Consider the following 14,805-nt stretch of genomic DNA (forward strand, 5'->3'; position numbering starts at 1 on the left):
CTTTTCTCACTATTCAACTGAGCATTAATTTGATAGGCAGCAACATCAACATTCACTTTTCTTGCTGTGGTGATGTTATGTTGCTGTTCATCTTCAGCAACAAGATGATAGGTGGTGCCGAGGGATGGCATGGGCTTCGTGCTCAATATTTGTGTTTTAATAGTCCTAAAAATTTCATCGAGTCCCATGAGAAACTCATAGACCCGTTCCTTCTCCTTGGCCTCAAAAAGTCTTTTTCCTAGATCATAGGTACACTTGCCGCAAGCACATTTGGCAACGGGTGAAACCGATAGAATTTCATCCCATATCCCTTTCATCTTGGTGTAGTAGGTTGAAACAGAGGCCTTTTCTTGTCTTAGACCAGTCAAGGTCCACTTCAATTCATATGCTCGAGGAGCACTTTCTTTTCCAAATTGCTCTTCAAGGTCGTCCCAAATTTCTTTCGCAGTATTAGCATACTTTACGCTGTTCCGAATGTCTTTCTCCATGGCTGTTGTGAGCCACCCCTTTATAATAGCATCACTCCTTTGCCATGGCTTCAAATCTGGTGAGTCTGGGGTTGGTTGAGTAATAGATCCATCAATGAATCTTGCCCGATTTTTAGCAAACAAGAAATCCTTCATCTCTCTAGACCAATCGGAATAGTTGCTGTCGGTGAGGCTCTCGTTAACGTGCATCTGTCTTGGATAGTCATTGGGGTGGATGTAATATGGCGAGTTTGGATCGGAGGAAGGGTTGGTTGAATCGCTGTTGCCGCTGGGGTTGGTGACAACACCGTCAACCATGTTGATTTAGTTGCAGATCAATAAACCCGCTATGATACCATAATGAGTTGATAATTGAACTGAAAACTGGAAAAATATGTTCCAGATTCTATATTTATTTAATCAATTGCAGGACATATATATAAGATAAAAGCTTGTGGAACATGCAAATAAAAGATAACAACTAAAGACTAGGAATAAGAAAACAATAATCCTAATCTAAAAAGATTAGTGTTTATATTGATATGTGTAGTGTAATTATGTATCTTTTAGTTTAGAGGATGTTGTGCTCGACGTTAGCATCTATATATGTGAGTATTTTAGATGTTTTTATTTTTAAGCACATTTAATATTTATATTTTAATATTTGGGTTGATTGTTATTCTTTTATCAAAGTTGTTATATAATGCAAGTTTCTTAGTAAAAAAATTTAATATAAATTTTGTGCAATATTTGTATTTATAGATTTCTTTCAGATTTTTAAGAAAATTTGTTAGAATGTATAATACCAAGAATTTGCTAATAAATTATACTTATGATAGAGGTTACGTTCATCCACAATTGATTTGTGTTCTTGGCAATTTTGAATAACAAATTAAATTCAATCATTTTGCTTTAACGTACTGTCATCGATTTTTTTATGAGAATATTTTTTGCCAATGATAATATAAACAAAGATAGATATTTCTATCACTTTTTATTGCATGCAAGTAAAAAGTAAAATAATAATGAATATTAAAAGGTTGTGAAGTAAAATAAGATTCCAATTACTGGAACACTTTTATGAAAAGAAAAGCCAAATTACAACTTACGATGAATTTTGATTTGTTAAATTTATAATACTAATGAATTCTTATTTATTAATTTTTTAAAATTTCTTTACTATGTATCATTGATGTTTTTTTAAAGATAAATTCAAAATTAAATTTCAAATTTGTAAGCAGTATTTTGTTGAAATAATATAAATGTTAAAAAGATAATTTTTTAGTTTACTTTTTAACAATACATGAGAATAATTTTCTTATTATCACCGACTCCAATATTTTTTTTTATTTTGATTATTACGTGTTTTATGTTTTCATCTATAAGTTTACATATTATGTCTAAGCTCGGTGGGCTCTATATCTGCAAAAGTGGACGTGTAGTATGATTTATAAGTCATATTGATATTGGGTAAAGTTTTATAATTAAAGAATAGGGGTGAATGTTTTTATTTATTTACTAGATTACAACCTATGGCAACTACTGGTAAAAAATTTATAAAACATTTATATTATTAATAAGAGTTAAGTTTGTTTAAAACTTTTTGTATTGATTATTTAAAATTAATATATATTTATAAAACATAATATAAATTTGAGTATATTAAATATATTGAATATTAAATATGAGTATAATTTCAAATTTGAAAAAATAATTGGCAAAACTAACCCATATTCTAATAAAAGAATAAATTTAATCTCCTATTGACAAGTGTCATACAATTAGGACTCATCATTAATGTTATATATCGTCTATCATGCCATTTGTCATTTTATTAATTATCAATTTCAAATTTCAAATTTTAAATTTCCATTCTAATTACATTAAATTAATAATTGATTCCTTATTTTAAATTTCAAAATTTTAATTTTCTCACTTTAATTATATTAAATTAATAACATTAGATTGAAAAATAAAATAAAATTAATATAGATTATAAGGTGATATAACTTTACATATTTATTTAAATCATTGATTATAATTCCCTTTATACAACTAAAAAAATATTTCTTAAATAATAATTTTTTAAAAATAATTGATTAATAAATTTTATTTTTTAATATAAAAATTTAATTAATTTTATAACCGTGGTTCTCACGGGTTATAAACTAGTAAAACTTATAAACCAATATTTATTCATAATTAATTCTCATTTAATTCCTTAAATCTTGGAGTTAGTGAGTTAATTTTGGATTAAAATAATGATTCCAAAAAATGTACGTAGAGGGATTCATACCAATTCATAGCAAATATATGTATATCTATTTTTGTATCATTTAAATTCACAGGAATTTAAAAGCGCAGGAACTTTTGTATTCTAAAGGAAGGGCATCACAGTAAAATCAAAATGACAGAATTCTGCAATAATAAGAGTGACACGTCGATAAGGTTTCTTTTATTAAAAAGGGAGATTTATCTTGTAACACTTATAATTGTAATATTAACTTTATTTGGTATCTATATTTAAACAAAATAAAATATATAATATGTATATAGTAACCGAGCATTTGAAGTGTTACTTTCTTTTTAATTTTTATACGAACATTGTAACATTTTCATATTCCACTAACATAACATAGAAAACCTATCACACTGTAATTAGTAATTGGTTTTTAAACCTCATAAAAATTTCATAATTACTACCATATATTTTAAAAATAATAATAATAAATCACTTCACATTTTTTAACTATGCTATGTAAATATACCAATAGATGCACACATTATTTATAAATCGTAATAATAGCATTGTTTGATGAATATATGTGATTTACAAAACCCATTAACATTCCATAGGGATATTATTATGAAATTTGTTAATATTATATGTAGTTAGAAATACAACATCTAAATGAAATTACTACAAAAGAAAAGAAAGACAAAATTGCAAAAACGATTCTTGCCGTATGCAAATTTTTTGGGTTTTAGTCCAAACCCTGAGTTTTTTTGGATTCATGGTCCTTTTGGAATGGTTATGTGGAATTGGTCCCCGGATTTAACATACGTTAAGTTGTTGCCGTTAACCCTCTCATGTGCCTCCAATATGAGGGTATATTTGTCTTTTCATTTGTAAGGAACCATTTTTGCAATTGAAAAAAATATATCCCTATTTTTTTGAAAAAAAATTAATACCTATCTATTTATTTTAATAAGTAAATAAATAAAAGATCTCTCTCTCTCTCTCTCTTTCTCTCTCTCTCTCAATAACAGTATCCCTCAAAGCTAAGAAGTCAAAAGGATCTCCGACCAACTGTAACCTTTGCCGCCGCAAGAAGACTCTTGTCACCACCGCCACCAAGACAACCTCCATAGTAGTTGCCACGATCAATGAATCCTTCTAAACCTGCCACCGCCGCCTCATCAAACTCTTCTCCAAAATCGTTTGTATTACCACTCCCAAGAGTAAATCCTCCGTCAAAAGGCTACAAAGTCCTAAAAAAAGGTTCCCCAACTGCACCGACAATCAAATCACCACCGTCCACCGCTCGCTCTTCCGCCGCCCTCCCACCACCAAACTCCCCTGATCAACAAAAGGTGTTCCTTGACCTTAACGAAACCCTAATTCATTCCACAACTGCCACCGGAGTATCACCTCTGGGAACTTATGATTTCTTAGTGAGGCCATTGCTGGATGGAGAAAGAGTTGATTTGTTTGTGCTGAAACGCCCATTTGTTGACGAATTTCTTCGGTTCCTGAGCACAAATAACTACGAAATTGTGGTTTTCACAGCTGGAATCGAGGAATATACTTAGTTGGTTTTGAATAAATTGGATTGTAGGGGTTTGATTTCACATAGATTGTATGGGAATTCATGTATGGAATTCGAGGTAGGTTTGTTAAAGATTTATCAGATCTAGGGCGGGATTTGAAGAAGGCTGTGATTGTTGACGACAACCCTAATTCCTATGGTTTTCAACCGGAAAACGCGATCCCCATTAGACCTTTCACTGATGATCTTGGAGACGATGAATTGAAGAAATTTATGAGTAGGTTTTTTACAAACTACAATAAATTCGAAGATTTGAGGGATGTCATGTGGGATTATCTTGGCGATGGAATTCAGAATTCAAAATCAGAGACATTGTTTTTTGAATAGAGGTTTGAGGGATATTATTCTTGAGAGAGAGAGAGAGAGAGAGAGAGAGAAATAGAGAGAGAGAGAGAGATCTTTTATTTTTTAATTATTAAAATAAATAAATAGGTATTAATTTTTTTTTAAAAAAACGGGGATATATTGTTTTCAATTGCAAAAATTGTCCCTTATAAGTGAACAGACAAATATACCCTCATGTGGGAGGCACATAAGGGGGTTAACAAGAACAACTTAACAAAAGTTAAATTCAGGACCAGTTCCACATACAAACCACTCCAAAAGGACCATGAATCCAAAAAACTCGGGGTTTGGACTAAAACCCAAAAATTTTGCATACCACAGGGACCAATTTTGCAATTTTGTCCAAAAGAAATAAGAAAATTCAATGCATCCGTTTTCTATAGACAAAACTGCACAAATGGTCCCTGTGGTTTGCTCAAAATTGCCACTTTGGTCCAAAAAAGTTTTGACTAGCACCACAGGTCCAAAGTTTTCATTTTGTTGCGAGTTTGGTCAAGTTTTCTATAAACCTTTTCTTAATGACTATTTTGCCCTTATATTTTTCTTTTTCATTTTTTTTATTATTTAAATATATATTTTGATTAAAAGAAAAAATAAAAAAGAAACTTTTCATTTTCTATTTTATTTTTATAATTTTTTCCAACCAAATAAAAAAATAAAAATGAAATCTCTCTCTCTCTCTCTCTCTCTCTCTCTCTCTCTGGATCGAAACCCACTCCACCAACATACCTCAGACCTTCTTCACTCCTTTCCATCCTTTTTCTCGTCCATTTTCTTCCAAGAAACACAAAGGAAAACGTGGCAGCCACCAATCATCACCCCACTGCCACCTTCTACCACCGTGTACCACCATTTCACAACCCATTATCGCTACTTCTTCTGGTGACACAACAACCCCCAAGCAACCCTCCAACCTGCTGCCTTACCTCTTCCCTTTTCCCCTCCGACGATCACTGCCGACATAAGCAAAAAGGAAGCAGCGGAGAGGCTGTCGGGCAACCTCCTACCACCATAGATCTGCTCTTGGTCTCCATCATCGACCACCTCTGTTATCCTGCTGCTGCTACTACGTAAGAATGGCAATGAGAGGTTGAAGTCGCCGACAATATTAGTTTTAGGAGGAGAGGTACGCTATTCATGTCATCTGAATTTCGAGTTGCAGGTATGCTATCATTGTTGCTCCTGTTGAGGGTTTTCGAGCCCTAATCACACCTAAATCAAAATTGTCGGGGGCAAGCTTCAATATCTGGTAAAATCAAACCGCAAAGAGAGGGTAATTCGAACCCTAGATGGATGAAGCAGGAAATGACGAGGGAACTGTTTGGGAATCGAAACATAAGGCAAAGTGGAAGATGCTCGACTACCTTTCTTTTCCGGTGAATAAATAAACATAGTTGCCTGTGATCGGGATTGTTTTAGTGGAGATCGACCCTGATCAGAGGGTGTTTGGGTTCGCTAGTCGACATACGAGGGGAGAGGCTGGATAGCTTGATCGGAGGCAGCAGCCTCCGATTTGTGTTTTGGGTTTTTCGACGAGAGAGAGAGAGAGACAGAGAGAGAGAGAGAGAGGGAGAAATATAGAGAGAGAGACTCTTTTTTATTTTTCTTTTAATCAGAAAAAATATTTAAATAAATAAAAAAATAGAAAAAGAAAATAACAAGGGTAAATCCGTCATTTTAAATATTTTAAAATCAAATTGGACCAAACTTGCAACGAAATGAAAACTTTGGACCTGTGGTGCTAGTGAAAACTTTTTTGGACCAAAGTGACAATTTTGAGCAAACCACAGGGACCATTTGTGCAGTTTTGACTTTTCTATAATATGTTTTCGCTAAAGTTAATAATGGTTTTAATAAACTAAAGCTATTAATGAGATCATCTGAAAGATTACCACAATTTAAGGATAAATAATAATGACATTTTACATAATAATTTTATTTTTATAAATAAATTTCTATTTTTATTTGTAAACCAAACCGAAACATAATTTAATTTGAACGCAACAAGGTTCCTTTCAACACCATTAGTTTAGCTTTATTAAGTTGTAAATCAAACTAATCGATGCAAGAAAAATTTACCGAATGAAACTATTTGAAACCGCTGCATCGCGCGGGTACCCCACTAGTATATATATATATATATATATATATATATATATATATATATATATATATATAGACACACACATACACACAAACACACACACCTGGAAGTACCTTCTAGTTTGGGGAGAAAGCTAACAACTATATATTGGGAAGGTAAGCATGAGAGTTGTACATGAGGTGACGGGAGTACCTTTTGCCTTGGGAAGAAGCACAATATATTACCTAACCGAATCATATTAACAAGACCGAACCAAGCTATATTGATGATCCCAAATCGAACCATATTTTCAAGACTGAATTGAACCATTTTGTCAAGATTGAAACGAACCTTATTTTTGGTACTAGACCGAACAATATTGTCAAGACCCAACCTAACCATATTGCTGATACCGAATCGAAACATATTTTCTAGAGAAAATCAAACTGTATTGTTGAAATTGGATCGAACGATATTTTTTAACCTAATTGATGCATATTGTCGAGATGAACCGACCCATATTTGGCCAAATCGTCTTGACTGAAGGGACGAACCATATTGGCATAACCATATTTGGTTGAACTATGTTTATATGTACTTGGAAAAAGGTACGTTGAGAGATATGTACCAATAATTACCCCAAGTCTCAAGTAGGAGCGAGTCGATGCCTACCAATGCTTCAAAGGTATACTAGCATGGATACCTAATTAATTATCTTCATTAAACTGGGTTGGGAGAAGCAACATTGTGATGCCTTTTGTGTGATTATGAAGATTAGATAAGTCAAAGGTGTCGCATATAACCATTCTTGTAGAAATACTAATTGTAGATCTCTTCATGTTAAAAAGGGAATTGTCAAGTAGATCTCCTTAGTCCGATGTAGGAGCTAGTGGATGTTTGGTGTTGCTTCGGACCTATACTATGATGAATTATAGACCAAGTCAGGAGTTTGGTTAGTTGTGGTGCTGACCATGATTTTCTCTCTCTCTCTCTCTCTATATATATATATATATATATATATATATATATATATATATATATATATATATATATATATATATATATATATATATATATATATATATATATATGGGCCCATTCAATATCTCATCGCAGCCATCACCATCACATCGCTCATAATGGTAGTATACGTCTCTGTAGAGAAGAATGACATGAATTCATAAGTAATTAATTTCAAATAAGCCATAATTTTTTTCGATTTGAAAATTATTGCTGAAAAGTAACGAATATTCTTGTTGATTAACTTTTCTTCCCACATTCCATATTCAAGCTTGGATGTGTAAAAAAATTGAAGAAGAATTTGCATGGCATTCTTCAGATGTATCTTACTTGCAGCTGCAACAAATGATTTCTTACAACTTTATTCTTGAAGGGGTTGAAGCTCATAAAATTGTACATATTTTATATTAATTTAGGCCTAGAATGATGAATTCGAGGTTCGTAATAAGTGATGTTCATTAAAGTGTTCATAGTATACTAGTATTGAACTGTTAAATTTTGTATTGTAGATGTGGGACTTGGATTCAAGATCAATGATTTTGACTCCGTTTGTAAAGTGAAACCGCCACCATTTTTATGAGACCGTCTTCCTCTCTTGTTGCCATTGATTCCCATTGTAACAATAATTTTATACTTTTCAAAGTCAACAAGCGTCCATGTGGAAAAGGAGTAACTGATTTACCCATTCGTTTTGTCAAATGAAACCTATTAGACCCGAGAAACACAATTATATTCGCTCATAAAGTTAGAAAATATGTTAAGGGACTAAATGGGTAAATTCAAACTACATTGTTGGGATAATGTGTCGTTTTCTATCAAATAAACAGACTTTTGTAGAGATGTAAAAAAATGTGTTTTTAGCCTTATGTTGAGTGGCCGCATGAACATAATTTTGAAACAAGATGTAACACCCTGGTTTCAGGTAATTTCAAATTTATCTCTTGGTTTTAAAGGATGTTATTCCGGTACTTGTTTTTGGAAGGAAGTAGACGCAAGAAGCCTGACTGGAAAAATGGTAATTTTGGGAGCAAGAGTTGTACGCTGAGCGTACATGTGAGTACACTAAGCCTACTAGGGCGCGCCCTAGTACGCACTGAGGTCTGATTGAAACCCAAGATTTTAGGGTTTAAGGGTATTTAAACACCTTTATGGATCATTTGACCTCATCCTTTCATCCTCTAAGCCCTTGAGTCATTTTTGGCAAACCCTAACCCTATAAGAGAGTGTTTTTAGCTAAAAGTGTGATCTTTGTGTGCTTAAGGAAGTAGAAGTTGCATCAAGGATGTTATAAGTTGAAGCAAACTTGTGGATCTTAGATCATCACCTTCTTAGGAAGCTCCAGAAGGTAAAAATTTGCTACCTTTATTCCTTGTTTGATTGGACCTCATTTTGGTAGCTTAATGATGTTCTTCTTGTCCCAAAAGTCCCATTGTTATGCATGTTTGATTTTGGATGTTTTGGGCTGTCTTTCCAGACCCTAGGAAGGGTTCTAAGCCATAAAAACGAGGTCCCTTTAGATAGTTTGGCTCCATGCTTATCGTAGAAGGTTTAAATGGATTAAGACAATTGATTAAGGACTTTATGAACATGTAAGGTCATAAAGTTTGAGACTTTATGACCCTAGTATACATCTGGACCTTAGATCTGAAATGTGAGATTAAGTGCTGAAGCCCATAAGCACTTATGAAGAAAATGGGATTTGTGAGGGGACTCCCCACGTAGGCATGTGTATGCCCTACGTAGCTAATCAGCCACCCTAATGGTGGGTTATGCGTAGCCTCGTGTACGTTGAGCGTACCTCCAGAGGACGCGCCACATACACGACAGTATCTGGCCTCTTTGTCTTTGGATCGGTTTGTCTTGGGCCATGTTGGGCCATCTGGATTTTATGGTTTGGGATTCTTGTCTTGTTGGACTTTCTTGGGTGAAGGACCACGATAGTAATTGGGCCCAATTTGGAAAATTAGGCCATATTTGGGCCTTAGATGTTTGTTTTTAGATTTTGGGCCTTGAGTCATCTAGTCTGGGCCTTGGCCTTGGGCCAAGCTTGTGGAAGGGTAAAAATGTCTTTTACTCTAATTTGAACTCATAGTGTGAGTCAGGGGCTGGATGTTGATGGGTTGTCTTTGTGGATTTGATAGTGCGTGGATTTTAGCGGATCTATAGTCATAGATCGTTTGTGAGATCAACTGCTGGTGGGGTGATGTTTTGATATTGGCGATTTGAGAATCTATCCGCCAGCATCTAAAGATCGTCTGTATGTTTTGGCAGAGCGAGGTGAGTTTTCCTCATTATAATTTCGGGTCGAAGGTACCAAGGCCTACCCGTTGGTTTGATAACCTGATATTGCTGATATGGTGACTATGGAATAAATATGCATGATTATGCTAGTTGCCAGTATGTTAATATGGTAGATCTGTAGGACTACCTATGATTTTGTCTGCATGATTATCTATATATGTTTGTTATCTGTCGACATATTGTGTTGGGTTAAGGTTGTACTACTTCGTGCTATAGCCAACAGACCCTGAAGCATTCCAGATATGAACTAAGGGTCGGGTAGGGCATGCTACACTCTTACTGAGAGCTCAGTAGCATTCCAGATACGAGATAAGGACCCCGTGGTATGCCAGACTCATACTGAGGGCTTGAGGGTATTGGAGAAATCTAGATATGAGCTGAGGGCCGGGTTGGTATGCCAGACTCATACTGAGGGCTCGGTAGCATTCCAGATACGAGTTAAGGACCGGTTGGCATGCAGACTCGTATTGAGGACCGAACACTGGTATTCTACAACTGATTGGGTTGGGAGCAAGCCAGAGATAAGCTGTAGGCCCTAGGGGCAAGTTAGACTTATTTCGTGGGCTCAAGAGCAGGCTAAGCATGAGCTATGGGCCCGTTAGGCAAGCCAGACTCATATTGTGGGCTTAGGAGTAATTCATTCTTTTAGTTGTGGAACCAATGCATGTTGTTGTTGTATATATGCTATTTGGTTGTGTGTTGGTACTTTGGGGGAACTTACTAAGCTTTATGCTTACAGTGTTGTTGACGGTTTCAGGTTCTTTAGATGATTCATGGCAAGGCAAAGGCGTTACCATACACGTCCTTGGTTTTGCAATGGTTTGGATCTTGGGAGACTCTAATTTTAAATCATGTTTTGTAAGCACATTTTTAATATATGGTTTGTTTAAAAAAGTTTTAATTTTTTGAAACTTTTAGGATGTTACAAGTTGGTATCAAAGCCTTGGTTTGAGTAAATTGGAGGAACACTCGTGTGAATCCAATCTCAAACTAACGAGAAAGGGTTTTAAAAATGATTTTCAAAGTAAGGGTTTTAAAAATAACTTTCAAATTTGCTTTAAAAATAACCAAAATAGGATGTGATGTGTACGATCAGTCGGATCCAGTAAGTTGTCCCCAAATTACCACACTATTCTTTGATATTGTGAATATGTGAAAACAACATGCTAGTGATAGGCTAGGGATCTACAAGGATTGCATGATAGAAGTGACTGAGTATATGATGTTTGATAGCCTAGGGTTCTTCCTTATATGAAATTGGCATCATTACTGTACTTGCTATAGCCTAAGGATGTTTGGATTGGCCTTATTTCATGTTGTACATAATTAAGATTCTATAGCCTGAGAATGTTTGAATTGGCCTTATTTCTTATTCTTGTTTGATGAAGGGCTTTGGGTAGGATCATATATTCGACTGTCTATAGGATCCAGAGTTATGTATGGCTAACATATATGAGTACTACAGGGTTGGTGGAAGTTTCATGAGCGGGTGCGGTGTATAGCGGGTCACTGCGAGGAATGATTAGCCACTCTGGGGAAAGTGAGAGCAAGGCGAAGGTGTGCTTGTGGCGCGGAGAGTTTGAGATTGAGAATTTTGTATGATGATCTGTCTGATTTTATTGCGTTTTAGTGCCAGTCGACTTCTCTGCTCGAATGCTGCTTGCTTTATGCTTTATGGGACTCATGTTGATGAGAGTTAACCATCAAATGAATACAATAAAATTACATGTCAGGAAGGTTAAATATTCATAGAATGAAGGACTCGGACCTATTGCGCAGCGCTTGTTTAAGTCCAACTATTGTAGGCCTGAGTCGTTTAGTCGAAGGATTATTTAGGCTTGGTTGCATGTAATTGTATTCATGAAGTGGTTGGTTGGCATTGGTAGGGGTTCTTCAACAATTGATGGCAGAGAGGGTGTGGGTGAGCCCTATGATAGCCTAGGGACTTTTTAGGGCGGCTGTTTCGCTAAGAAGCAGGTTTTAGGAGTACTTTATGCCTACGAATTATAAGACCCGAGTTGATTCTTGTGGAAAGTATGGATATGTGTGGAAGGTAGTATTGGGTCGTACTACTGGAAGCACATGATCCATACTCGAATCAAGGAAAGCTTTGGGGATTCTAAGGGCTGGTTGGGGAAGATTGCATGGTTGGATACCATGATTCGTGACAATGTTTTTGTCCTTGTTAATCTGTTGGTTGTGGCTGCTTAGGCATGCAGATGGACCTGATAAGTGTTTTAAGCCCTGGTGGAATTTTTGATTTGGGTTGTTTGGTGAAAACCTAAAGAGCTTATAGATTTGACGCCTCAGTGGTTTTCCTCGAGGCTGGGTATTCGAGTCATGGGACTTATAAGAGGGACCATGATTATGATCGGATTGGGTTTTCCAGATGGAAGTGGGATGGTTGATTATTGGATTGGAATTTTGTTATCTGGGGCAAGGGTTATGCTATTTCTGTTCTTCCGATTTCTGAGAAGGAGTGAGTAGACTCGTAATTTACAAAGTTAGGAAGGGTAGTATCTGCTTATGCATGTTCGAGTTATGATTTCGTTTTAGCGCTATCGAGTGGTAGTGCGAGCCCTAAGTGGGGGAGAATCAGGACTCTCGGGTTGAGTATTTTAGCCGTTGAGGGATTTGCGAATTCATTGTTAGATTGTTCTTTTCAGATTAATTGGGTATATGTTGATCAGTTGATCTTTTCCAGAAGCGGGTATGTGCAGTTCCATGTGGGTCTTGATTCTCAGGATTAAGTGTCAAAATGTACTTGACCACTAGTTGTGGGGTTCATCCTTTAGTGGAGGTTCACTCGAAAGTTTAATTGTGTTAGCCGAGATTCGGTGGTCGAGTTAATCTTTGATAAAGTTCAATATGTTCTATGTTACTTTAGTTTTTAGGTAGGTTTACCATCAATGGTGGAGTAGGAACTTAGTTCATAGCAGAATCAAGTTTTGGTAACCTTCAGGATCACCTTGGAAGTCTTCTCGAGCTATTTCCATATTGGTGTAATCTGTTCAGTCTCAATCAAGTAGGGGATGTTATTTCGATTGTTCGTGAGGATGTTTTGTGTTATTGATTGATGTATTATTTCGATTATCTTTGGTATTCCTCCTCTCTTTGGATGAGATTATGGGCTTCTTAAGTATGTTTATGGGGGTATTGTTGGGGTTTGAGAATTCTAACACTCCTAAGTGTACATGCAACCCTAAATACCTTGGATCTATGTTTTCTCTATTATACATTCAAATATGAACTTTCCAAGGTATTCATCCTTACTAGCATAATAACATTTATTCATATGAATATATCAAATTAGAACTACATACGTCATTGATGTAGAGTGTCTTCATGAAGCTTGAGTGCCTAGTGCCCCAAGTGTGACACTTCAAATGGTTTACACAACACCAAATACACTTGGAATAGATTAGAGAGAAATCTACACTTCATAAAATCGGCTAGCCCTTTCTCTCACACATAGTGACCGATTTTTCCCAAGAATATGATCTTTATATAGTGTCACAAATAGGGTAAACCCTAATTGTCATGGCTTTCCATTTCCTTGGATCCATGGGTTCAAATACACCATGGAGCATCCATGGAGCATCCTATAGGTTTTAGCCCAACTAGATAATCCATGGAGTCTTAGCTCACTATACAAGCATGGATGATTTACACTATCAACCCATATATTTCATTAGTCTTCTTTTGATCACTTAATTAATCCTAGATTAATTCTTGATCAATACTAATTAAATAATCTTATTAATATATTAGAACTTATAATAGATTAACAAACCTTAAGTGTTATTTCTCTCATTTTAGTCTATCCAAATGCATGATGCCATGCAGCCCAAATGGACCATGCCGGGTCGGGTCCAGTCTTACCAATTATAGTTATGGACTTAGACATTAATCCAATAGTGTCCCACTTGGATAAGTCTAAAACTATTATTGCAAGTATGACTTCAAGAACCGACTGGCAATCGTAGCTCTCAAAAGCTTCTGTCGAACTCTGACCTTGCCGATGATCTCTGACCTTTGTCAATGACTTGTCCATTAGATAAGGGATCATATATTTCTCCATTCTAGATATCATATGGACTGAGACATGGATTATAATCATTCTCTCTGTCCATTTGTTGTTTCCTGATTTCCGATTGATGACGACTGACTAATTGAACAAATCAAATCAGTCAATGCTTGGCCGAGCACTTACATTTGTCATCACCATGGATAAACTTCGACTCATATGGCTTGTTCTACTACTTGTTGAATCATATACAAAGGCACGTTTTATAACATCAAGTTACCAATGCGTTTTCGTGCAATCAATGTATAAATAACTCATAGTAACAACTCATATCTCTAGGTTTGAAGAATATAAGATATTATCGTCTCATGATCACTCGTGATAAAATCCATGAAGTGATTCCAATGAGCGCGGGTTGAATCCAATACTTAGAACTTATGAGCACTCATGAGTGTTGTAGCCCTTTGTCCAACATATTAGACCTCTACAAGCCAACCCATGACAATCTTGATTCATATCTACTTCCAACATATGACCGACTGTGGATGGTTTGAATAACTTAGTCATCCAGAACAATGACCTAGTTATTCTGGAATTCAAAACGTGCAAAGTGAAACACAATAATAATCGAATCCAATATGGTCTCAAAACTTATGAATATAAATAAAACACCTTTTATTTATCACCATATGATTACACATTATTCATTGCATACTGTTTTAGCTATCAACT

At 35.4% G+C, this 14,805-nt stretch overlaps 1 pseudogene; it reads left to right on the forward strand.

Annotated features, from left to right (window-relative positions):
• Positions 1-1,999: 1,999 nt before the first annotated feature.
• Positions 2,000-4,624, forward strand: LOC111891796 (uncharacterized; annotated as a pseudogene).
• Positions 4,625-14,805: the final 10,181 nt, after the last annotated feature.

The sequence above is a fragment of the Lactuca sativa genome, chromosome 8 (genome assembly GCF_002870075.4).
Source record: "Lactuca sativa cultivar Salinas chromosome 8, Lsat_Salinas_v11, whole genome shotgun sequence".
NCBI lineage: Eukaryota > Viridiplantae > Streptophyta > Magnoliopsida > Asterales > Asteraceae > Lactuca > Lactuca sativa.